At 38.4% G+C, this 12295-nt stretch overlaps 1 long non-coding RNA gene across 1 annotated transcript in view; it reads right to left on the reverse strand.

Annotated features, from left to right (window-relative positions):
• The window catches only part of LOC125113630 (uncharacterized), a 479447-nt gene that overhangs the window by 179289 nt on the left and 287863 nt on the right, over positions 1-12295 (reverse strand). The gene's annotated exons all lie outside the window — the stretch shown is intronic.

A 12295-nucleotide genomic window follows, 5' to 3' on the forward strand; every position in this document is an offset into this window, starting at 1 on the left:
CAGGACCTGGACTGGTCTACTGAGGTGAGGTGGGCTGAGTCTAGGAGAAGATTCTAGGCACCAAGGGCAAGGACAGCTGAGCAGAATCAGTGACTTGAAGCTGAGTCATCAGCCCTTAAACTTAACTTGGCCATGGTCATGCTGTGTCCAGGTGCTAGAACCAGGCTCATTGCGCTGAGGGGACAAGTGACCACAGATGAAGGGAAAGAAGAATTATAGAAGCTGAGGCCAAGAAGTTCTTAAGTTTCCTTCACATTATGTTGACTTCATAAGTTAGCAGTACATAATTTTAAACTGGATATAAAAAAAAAAACCCAAATTCTATTTCACAGGGGAGTATATAAACTTTACTTTCTATGGAAACAGTTAACACTAGATACTTCTTATTAAGTAAAGGACAAAAATACATCATCCAGGGAAAATAGTGATTTAGAAATTAGAGGATCTAAGGAAATAGGCATGTATGGATTCCTTTTCCAAGCCCAAATAATACCCCGAGAAGCTGAGAATATGAGTATCATTTACAATTCAAGGGTTCTGCATTGATATGATATTTCATCAAGTTTTCTCAGTCTCTAACCATATCCAGTCAGCTCCTACATGCCCAAGCTCTTACCCCAGGGTGAGGATTGAAGATTTCCCTACTGCTTGCCCAACCCAGCCTTTCTGTTAATAAGCATGTCCCACCAGGTACAGGAGCCTTAGCTCTACCTCTAGTCTGGCTGCCCTGAGGCAGTTTTTGCCATGTGAGCTTGAAGATATCTTTACCCTCAAGCTGCCAGTTTATGTCTGCACACCCTACCATGTGTGCCCCATTCATGGGATAGGATTTCTTTTGTTCCTAGTTGTTCCTTGAGTTCCCCCACTGACCCAAAATTTGCCCTTAATTCCAACCTGCTTGTCTGGGGCAATACTTAACTAATTTGGGGCAATCTCCTATTTCAAAGAGTACTGATATAGAAGACTACAAGTTTCCAATTAAAATGGTCTCCATGGGTAAACAATAAGGTCCTACTGTACAGCACAGGGAGCTATACACAATATCCTGTGATTAAACCATTACGGAAAAAATATGAAAAACAGTATGTATGTATGACTGAGTCACTTTGCTGTACAGCAGAAATGAACACACTGTAAATCCACTATACTTCAATAAAGTTAAAAAAAAAACAACAGTCTCTATTGCTTTGCAGGAATAGCTATTGTGGACATATTAACTCTGGCACTCCTGGGAGGAAGTTCAACGGTGCTCAGTGGTGTTCAATGGTGGCTTCAGGTGCCCTTTAAAAGCACAGCAAATTCTTGAATTGTCCCATAGCAACTTCCAGAATTTGTTTCCACAATTAGTCATAGTCTGTACCCTAAATCTGATTGTGTCAGCAGCCATTGCAGGGAAGGAGGAACTAAGTCATTTAAGAATGGTCCTGGATCCCAGTGTGGCTCTCTTAGCATAAACTCTAGGAACATAGCACTCTGTTCCTTACTGTGTCAGTTTCTTTACTGCTCTATAAACATTACCATAAACTTAGTGACCTAAAACAACAACCATTTATTTCACAGTTCTGTAGATCAGAAATCCAGGTGGACTCAGCTAAGTTCTCCTGGGGCCAAAATCAAGATGTTGCCTGACTCTTATCTGAAGGATAGGAGAAGAATATACTTTCAAACCATTCAGGTTGTTGGCAGAATGCTCATTCCCTTGTAGTGCTATGTCTGAGGTCTCTTTCCTTGGTGACTGCCAACCAGAGTCTACCCTCAGGTCCCAGAAGGTGTCCACAGTCCTTGATTCATGGCCCTCTCCACCTCCAAGGCAACGGCACATCCAATCCCACTCATGCTTCAAATCTTTCTCACTTCCTCTGCCACCAGGCAGAGAAAGTTCTTTGCAAACAAACAAACAAAGGACTATGTGATTATACTAGGCTTATCTAAATAATCTCCCATTTCTAAGGTCAACTCTGCATTATATCATGGGTTCAATTGTGTCCCCCCCCAAAAATATATGTTCAAGTCCTACCTCCCAGTACCACATCATGTGACCTTATTTGGAAATAGGGTCTTTAAATAGATAATCAAGTTAAAATAAGGTCATTAGGGTGAACGCCAATTCAATATAATTGGTATACTTATAAAAAGGGCAAATTTGAACACAGAGACTGGCACAGAAAGAAAATAATATGAAGACACACAGGAAAGTATCATTTAAACATGAAGGTAGAGAGGAGTTCCTGTCGTGGCTCAGTGGTTAACATATCCGACTAGGAACCATGAGGTTGCGGGTTCGGTCCCTGCCCTTGCTCAGTGGGTTAACGATCCGGTGTTGCCGTGAACTGTGATGTAGGTTGCAGACGCGGCTCGGATCCCGCGTGGCTGTGGCTCTGGTGTAGGCCGGTGGCTACAGCTCCGATTTGACCTCTAGCCTGGGAATCTCCATATGCCGCGGGAGCAGCCCAAGAAATAGCAAAAAGACAAAAAAAGAACAACAACAACAAAAAAACCCATGAATCGAGAGATAGATTGAGGCAACTGTACATTAAGGAACACCAAGGAATGCCCACCCCCACCAGAAGCCAGGAAGAGGCAAGGAAGGATTCTACCCAGAGTCGTAGAGGGAGCATGTGCCTGATAACACCTTGATTTCAGATATCTAGCTCCTAGAACTGAGACAATATATTTTTGTTGTTTTAAACCACCTAACTTGTGGTGGGTGGCTAACAGCAGTCCTAACAACCTGATACCATACAACACAACCAAGGAAGTGTAGCTGATCACATTCACAGGTTCCGGGGATTAGGAAGAGTATAATCCTGAAGATTAATCAAGAAGTTCTCCCTACCACACTGACACTATAGCTCTTTCAAAGAAGTTCAAAGATCCTGTGTTCTAAGTTTCTCCAGCATCCCCCCTTCAGATTATTTCCTCTTTGCTCTCAGGGCACAACACAGATACACTGATTTTTTAAATTCTCTATTAAGATATAATTGATATACAAAACTATGCATATTTAACACATGTATTTGATGAGTAAAGATATATGCATGTGAAATCATCTTTACAATCAAGGTAATAGACATAGCCACCATCTCCAGATTTCCTTGTGTCCTTTAGTTTTTTGTTTATTTTCTTTTTATGTGTGTGGTAAAACCATTAAACATGAGATCTACCTTAAATTTTTTAAGGACACAATAACTATTGTTAACTACAGACACTGTTATATAACAGATCTCCAGAATTAATTCATCTTGCATAATGGAAACTTCATACCCACTGAATTCTTCCTTGGTTCAGGATATTTTCTTTTCTTTTTCTTTTTCTTTTTCTTTTTTTTTTTTTTTTTTTGTCTTTTTGCTATTTCTTTGGGCCGCTCCCGCGGCATATGGAGGTTCCCAGGCTAGGGGTTGAATCGGAGCTGTAGCTTCCAGCCTACGCCAGAGCCACAGCAACGCAGGATCCGAGCCGCGTCTGCAACCTACACCACAGCTCACGGCAACGCCGGATCGTTAACCCACTGAGCAAGGCCAGGGATCGAACCCGCAACCTCATGGTTCCTAGTCGGATTCGTCAACCACTGCGCCACGACGGGAACTCCAGGATATTTTCTTAATTAAAAGGACTTACTTCCTTTTGGTGGACTGAATTGTGGCTATTATTCTGTCCTAGTAAAATCCAAGTGTTATATACAGAAGAGGCCCCTAATTTCTTTTTCATGGGTTGCATCACCAGACGTTGGAAAGATACCTACATAATTCAATTAACAGGAGGGCTTTAGATAGTTCCAAAGTGCTCAGAGTAGATTTGTGAAGAATCCCGAAGGATGACTCTGAATTACACAAGAGTTAACCTGTCTACAGCTAGTGCATTTGGGAATTACCTTGTCTCAAGTGGTCTACCAGATGTATATAGCTGCTGCATTTGCTGAATATTCACTAAAAGCAATTTGTTCCTTTTTACCCTACTTGTTTAGAGTAAAACCTCTGAGGCCTGACCATTGTCTTCCAAATTCCCAATCCTCCTTACATCTCCCCTTATGTCTCAAAGAAGGATGTTTGGTTTCCCAGAAGCCATGTAAGCGCCTAAATGAACAGTGCAGAATTTTTCTAAGAAAATTAGGACTCCTGAAGTTCCTCTTGATCTCCAGATAGTCTATTCTATAACTTCCTGTCTAAACTCAGTTTGTCCATCTTTATACACCTTTCCAAGCACTTAACAACTCTTCCTTCAGCATGAGAGTCTCTGCCAAACATTTACCTCATATATAGGGCAATCCATAGTACTCTCTGAAAGCCACAATATTAACTCATGAGCATAGATTACTGGGACTCAGGGTCAGGTATCATCCTTGACCTAAATGTCTTCTTCACTAGGTGAGATGTGAAAAGAGCTAACAGCTGCTATGGGGCATTAGGCAGAAGAATCCTGCCAAATGCACAACATTGTACTTGTGTAGGTCCATGGAATCTGAGCAGGCCTTTCCAGGGACTAGGAGTGCAAAACACATTTCGGGCAAGAGCAGAAATGGAAGGAGTCACCTAGGAAAGAAGTGATAAACAGTAGTCATGACAGATTGACAGATTGGTCGCGAGTGAGCCACAGGTAAAGAAAAATAAATAATTAAAGGTACTGTGATAGTAGAAGGGGATGGAAAAGAGGTAAAGAGAAGATGAAACACCTGAGTGGTAAAGTAACCAGAAGAGGAAGCAATGGACTCCATGCCTGAGGTATAAGTCAAGATGCTCTTTAGCCTGCAGAGCTACCACTGGAGCAAGAATGATGAGCAGTGGAGCCACATGGTAGGAATGCAGAGTCAGTTTTCTACTTTCTTAAAATCATCCCCATCACCTAAGGTTACAGAACATTTTAATTAACTTTTTTATGCTATTGTCTTCCATGTTTGCATTCTGAAATGGACTCCAGCTCTATCATATAGTTTCAACCCAAATGATTAAATTTCAGACCCCCCAAAAATATGCCACCATAACTTGTCCTTTTAACAGAAGCACTACTGATTTTCTAAGGTTTACTTTGATTTTATGTGTAAAAGTCAAGTTGCCTATGAGCAAGTTCAAAATGTTTAACCAAAATTTTATTAGTATATAAAAGGGAAAACTATTTTCCTAATGATCTCCAGGTATTTTAAAAATATGTGCCACTCAAAGTTATGACAGTTACTCCTTTCACACATTTTTATTCATTAATATAACACACTAGCAGAAAACCACACCCCAAGAAATATCACAAAGTGAACACCTACAAAACCATGACCAAAGTCAAGAAATAGAACACAGTCCTCATACTACCCCTGAGTAAATACTTCCTTCTTCGTCCCTAAAGATAACTGATATCTGTAATCCTAAGACTATGCCATAGATTTCCTTTTGTGATTTTTTTTTCTTCTTTTTGTTGTTCAATACTATGACTGTGGGATGGAGGTATTATGTACTTAATTGTTATTCCATGGAATAACACAATGTTATTCCATTGTGTCTACTTCATATATTGTGAAGGTCATTTAGGTTCATCGTGTTTTGCTATTACAGATAATATAGGAAGCTTCTGGTTTCAGTTCTGACATTGTTTCTCCCATATTTACACAAGAAAAAGGTAGACAAACCAAAAAATCAACAACTTTTCTTGGAACCATCAAAAAATAGTGGTTACAGAACAAAACACCATTCCAAAATCTGAAGAGACATGAACAAATAGAAAGTCACATCCAAGGTCTGCTCCTCTGGAACAAAATCTACTAGAGTCATAAACTGGTAGAAACATTTAACGGTAATTTTGACAAACTGTGGAGACTGAGCATGGATTAGCCCAAGAGTAAGAAACTTATGGAGGACTCCCTTTTGTTCCTTCAGAAATCTCACCAGATTTTCATGGTACAGAACTGAAAAAGATCTTCTGGTATTTCTGTCAGGGAGTAAAGAAAGAACAATCATTGTGAAATAGAAAGAGGCTTCTCCACAGCAAAGGCAGGGAAAAGGACATTACCAGAGCCTTCTCCTACCTGGGGAGAGAGAATTCATCCACACTCACACACCTACAGCCTGCCTGTCTCATCTGATTGGAGGAAGAAAGCACAGTCAACAGAAATCAGAGCTTCATAGAGTAAGAATGTTGCAGCCAGGGAATGACATAGGAGACAGAAGAGAAAAAAGTTACACTGCTGCAGAAACACTTGTGAAGGTCACAGCACCAAGACACATGCCCCACTAAAAATCTGAAATTTAATCAGAAAATTATAAAATGCTTCCCTTTGCCACATTTTACCACCACATCAACAGGGCTCTAGCATAATAACAGTGGACTACAGTTGAAAGAGCTGCAAGACACGGTCTCTTTTTGAGAAGGAGTAACTAGAAAAGCCCACAGTCAAGAGGGGAGGCAAAACCAAGGTTGGCCAAAGAATTTGGATCCCCTAGCACCTATTGCTATAGCAAACGTTAAACCCAACCCAACTGCTAGCCATATTAACATACATTTTTCACATGAAAACCAACATATCACACCTCCTATTACCTGACACAACATGCTCAGCTTTCCACAAAAATTTACAGGCATCTGAAAAGGAAAGAAAAAAATACAATCTGAAGAGACAAAACAGTCCTCAGAACCAGACATCAGTATGACATAGATGTTAAAATTATCAGATACAGAATTTAAAATAACTGTGTGTTAAGGACTCTGTTCTTTATCTGTTATAAAAAGTAGCCAACATGCAAAGACAAATAGGTAATATAAATAGAGAGGTAGAAACTCTAAAAGAACCAATGGAAATGCTATAAGCTAACAGTGCTATAACAAAAATGAAGGATCATTTCACTGGGTTCATCACTGTATTAGATATGACCAGTGAAGGAATCAATGAGCTTCAAGATATGCCAATAGAAACTTCTAAAATTGAAATTCAAAGGGGAAAAAAGAATTAAAAAATAAACAGAATAGAGAACGCAGGAACTGTGGGACAATATAAAAGATATAATACACGCATAATTAGAATACTGGAAAGAGAAGAGAGAAAGGAGCAGAGGAAACGAAATAACATGTAATATTGGTAGTAATACTCTTGTATGTGTCTCTTGGTACACAGGCACATGCATTTCTGTTGGAATGACATAACTTCAACTTTGGAAGATAATGCCAACTGTGTTCCAAAGTTTGTTGTATTAACTTATAGTCTTACCAGATATATGGGAGTTTCAGTGGCTCTACATCCTCATTAACACTTGATTAGATCCTTTCTGATGGTTGTGTAATGGTATTCATTATGGTTTTACTTTGCATTTGTCTTATGGTCAATGCAGTTGAACATTTTCCATGTTATTGGTGATTTGGTCATCCTGTTTGGGAAGTGCTCAGTCAAGTCTTTTGGCTTCTACTTTATTGCCTGTCTTTAGTTCATTGATTTGCATGAGTTTTTAATATACTCTGGATATAAATACATTTTCAATCTACTTCTATTTCAGTCTGGTTCAATTCTGAAAACCAATTCAATTCCAGTCTTGTTCCCTTGGTCCCATGTAGCTGTCAAAAGCCCTAATGTGCTTTTTAGCCTCTTCTGCTATGTCTTTCAGAATCAGCATATATTCTTAGAGAAAAACTGACCCCAATGCTGGGCATACTTCTCTGGACCTGTTTTTTTTTCTTCCAGATTTTGATTCTATAATTTTTTTACTACATTATTAGCTTACCAGTGCTTTCAAGCAGTATTTTTAGTATATTTTTCCACCTTTTAAAGCTATTTTCAGTATTAGAACTTGACTGAATTATCTTATCAGCCATTACCAGAAGTTGAAGTTCCAGGCAGATGAAACATGCAGACACTTTTTAACCTCTTCCCACTCAGTTAAGAGCATGAGAGTATATTTGAGGCTTAGCCTGCAGACATAGAATAGTGAACTTGACTCTAGTATTTTACCTTCTTTTATATTACACTACAATCTTCTTTTATACATAGTACTTAGCACTTCAGCAACATTTTTCAACTTACCTTCTGAACAACAAGTGATTATTTAACTACTTAATTTAGGGATTCTAGTGCTTATCCATTCAATCCTTGCCTTACCAGAAGTCTGATTTTCATACATTCATACATTCATTCAAATATTTTATTTATGGTTTCTATGTATAAACATTGCTCTAAAAACTACAATGAGACAGGTTAGGATCTCTGCCTAGAAGATGAAGACAAAATGAATGCTCGAATAAATCAGAAAACTGACAGAGAGAGGAATAAAAGTGATTACATATTAACAAATGATATGCAAAGAATTAATATGGATTAATGTAAGAGAGTAAAAAGGGATCACTTTACAATGGGAATCATAAAAGTCTTGACTGAAGAGTTGATATTAAAAGCTAAGATCTGAGTGACAGGAAGGAGCCACAGCATGAGGATCAGACAGAAGAGCACTCCAGGAAAAGGGAAGACTTTGTGGGAAAGCCCTTAAGCCAGAACAAGTTGATTTAGTGAAAGAATGGAACAAAAGCCAGCCTGGCTGGAGCATAAAGAGTGAAAGGTAAAGTGGTATAAATGAGGTCAAAGTCACAAACTGGAACCAGATCCAGGTGGGCTTTATCAGCCAGTATAAGAAATGTATATTACATTCTCATGATGAAAGGAAGTTTGGGGAAATATGCAAATGAGTTTGGAAAAGAAGAGGTGACAGGATCCAAGTTACGTTTTAAAAACTATTTCTCTGGATGCTGTGTGAAAATTCTAACTGCGTAGGAGTATATTAATTAATGCTAAATAAAGAAATGCTTTAAAAATCACTTAGGATCTTTTAAACAAAGACTATTTAGTACTAGGAATTGGGCGCACAGCTGATATAAGACCAAAGAATTCAAACAAGTTATGATGAAGCAATGTGAGCTTCACCATAGCCACTGCTACTTTAAGGACTGAAGGAACCAAGGCAAGAGGTAGTGTGAGCAGGACCCAGATGCTGCAGTCATCCGACTGTCATTAGCATGGAAGAGGCTTCCTGGAAGAGTTGGGTGGAACTATCTGGCAGGAGCTGAAGCTACACATGTGGTGTAGGAGACATCACAAAAAGCTGTCTTCCATCATTCCCTTCTATTGGCCCAGAGGGCAAAGGAAACTGAGAAATTTAGTTCTCTGAGGCATGGAGCTGAACAAGAGAGCAGACAAAAAAAAAAAAAAATTTACCAGCCCAGGAGACAAAAGTAGAAACAAGAAGACCAAGAGGAGGCTAATGCAGTAGATCATGAGAGTTACAGTAGATTGCATTAGCAGGGTAGAGGTAGAAAGGAAAACAAATGAATGGGGTCAATATATCCAAGATATGATCAAAAAACTCACTAGGAGAGTGGATGTAACAAGTGGGATAACACAAGCTGAGGGATACTTCTCAAATTTTTATTGAACACTTGAAGAGATAGTGACAATATTTACCAGCACAAGAAAGACTAAAAAAAAATCAGGGGAGTTCAGGTATGGTAGAATTAATACCTCTATCTGGTTATGTCAAGTTCAAAGCATCAGTTAGAGGTCTGCATGGAGAGTTCCCAGCAGGCACTGGCTATGTGGTCTAGAATTGTTGGGAAATATCAGAACTCAAGACATAGAGTCGGAGTCATTGGTGTATACATTGTTTTTGGCTTCGCTGCTCTTTTTTTTTTTTTTTTTTTTTTGATGGGGCTGGATGAAATTACCAAGGGAGAATAGGGAGAGAGGAGAAGAGTCCCAGGAGCATTCCAATGCTGAATGTTGTTGAGAGATCAACCAAGATAAAAACAGAGAAATGACCATTGTATCAGCAGCCCAGAGGTTATTTTGTAATTTTGACAGAAGCCACTCCAGTTTAGTCAAGATGATAAAAGCCAAATTAGAATTTGTTGAGAAAAGAATATAAATCTCATGTGAAAAAAAAAATTGTTTTGAAGAAATTTTTTTTTTCCAAAGGGGATTAGAGAAATGGGGCTATAAACACAGAGGAATGAGTTTTTCTTCCTTTGTAACATAGGATGTTTAAAGATAGAAAGGAAATTTCATTAGAAATTGATGGAAAGTATCCAGTGGAGAAGTACAGAAGACCCAAGAGACAGGGAGGAAACTAGAGGAATCAAGACATTAAAAAATTAAGGAAAATTATGACTCAGATCAATTGAGGGGTTTGACCCTTGATGGATGCAGGGACACTCTATCCACAGTAACAGAGGATGAGTCAGAGTTGGCTACAGACATGGGTTGGTTGGTAGGTTTGGATCTTGGAAAGTGTCTGTTTGATTACTTCTATTTCAATAGTGAAACATGAGACAAGGTCATCAACTAAGAGTGAGGGAAGTGGGTGTGTATGCATTTTGGGAAAGTTTAAAAAAAAGAGTTTGAAACTGTTTTGAAAAAAGAAAAATAAAATCTGCAAAGAGTGTACAGTAGGATTGCCCTATATGATAGCATCATTGGGATGCTAAATAATAGTGTTTAAGTAGGCAAGTACCCCAGAACAGATGAAGGGCTTTAGGGATGTTTGGGGTTTAAAATGCTGAACCATGAAACTAAGTAATTTCAGGTGGGAAGTAAGCAAATGGCTAGCTCTCTCCTGAGTGGATGCATAGCATACCTAGCTAATTATTTACATGACAGCATGCAAGGCAGCTTTCTTTAAGTACAACAAAAGTATGCACATGGCAGAACAACTGCTCAAAGCCCAGAACAACAATCTGCAAATCAAGGAACAGAATCCAGGTCTTCAATAATTAGTTGATGTGTCTTCTACTCGTAGTTCATTCTTAATTCCTTACAAAATGCATGTTTGCATCATCAATTATTTATTTGTATGGGATAACTGAGTTTTTTAAAAATTAGTGTTTTTATTAACTGACAGTGGTTTGTTTTTTTAATTTTGGTGTTTAGACACCATAAATGAACCTCTGTAAACCTCACTAAGCTCGGTCAATGAAACAGACTCCGTCTTAACAAAGATGTCTTTATTGTATGAATAATAATATTTTTGCAAAATATGAAGTAGCCATACATTAGGAGCATTTTTAGGAATCAGAAAATAGGTCATGGTAAGATGATTTTGGGGAAGATCATTTTAAAATCATTTTATAGACTGTTATATATAGGATAGCCAAGAAGTTGAAAGACTTAAGGACAAAATTAATTGGATTATATATCATTGTTTACGCCTAGCCATAATAATGAGAATGCCTTTTTCCCCCAACAATTTAAGCAATAAAAAACTTTCCCAAGCTGCATAAATGTTGAACAATATTCACCCTTTCAAGGGACTTATTTTCCTGTTCTCTTAAGTGAAAGGTTACTTTCATATAACCTCAAAAGTTTTTCTCTTATTTTATGATTCTGTAATCCAGGATCAGAAGCTAAAAATTTTTAATAGCAGAAGTCACAGCTGGAAGTAAGACTAAGCTTATTTAAAGGTCTTATCCTGCATGTCTGTGCCATCATCAAGAATGGCCGTGGCCTTATTTGCAGGAAGTGGGCCAAATAGCAGGAAGTAAAACCATGATGCAAATAACTCTAACAGAATATGATTATCAGGGGGAAAAATGATGCAAATAACTAGGAAAAGGGAATCTGATGGATGAAGCAGAAGTCTCATTGCTTAATCTATAACCAACCTAATACAATAAGCATTATGAACAACTTTCATATTGAGAGTGAACATACAAATGGTGCTGTGTTGTATGCCATTCCTAAGACCCAGTGAGAGAGCAAAGGCTTTGTAGTTAAAGAGCTGAGATCATCCTCCTGCTCCTCCTGTGTGGCTTTGGGCAAATGATTTAACCTTGCTGATTTTTAGCACCCATGTCCCTCAGAGGGCAATAATCTAATTGTTGTAAGAGTTTAATGGCATTGTATATTATAAAGTACATAATATAATACCTGGAACTTAGAGTTGAATAGATGATAGCTATTATCAGACAAAATAAATAATGCTGTGGACCTGTCTGCTAAAAGTCTCCAAATTCTAACAATACAGAATATAGAAAGGGAGTCATCTGGAAAGGGAGTCAGGGAGTCATGTGTACACATTGAAAGTAGATGCCAATCATACCCAAGAAGGTGAAGTTTCAACTATTCTTGGCATCCTATACCCAGCCATCCAAACTCCCCAGAGGTCCAAGGAAACATTTAATTAGCTTCTGATATAAAAGGTGAGAACTGGGAAGCAATAAATACCTTTTTCTCTCTTATAGACAATCCTGCTTGCTAAACTAGCAGCACCAGTGACAACTCAGCCCATATAAAACCTGCTCCAAAAGATTCCTAAAATACAAGATTAGGCTTTCTAGCAGACATGAA

This window comes from Phacochoerus africanus, chromosome 13 (genome assembly GCF_016906955.1).
Source record: "Phacochoerus africanus isolate WHEZ1 chromosome 13, ROS_Pafr_v1, whole genome shotgun sequence".
Classification (NCBI taxonomy): Eukaryota; Metazoa; Chordata; class Mammalia; order Artiodactyla; family Suidae; genus Phacochoerus; species Phacochoerus africanus.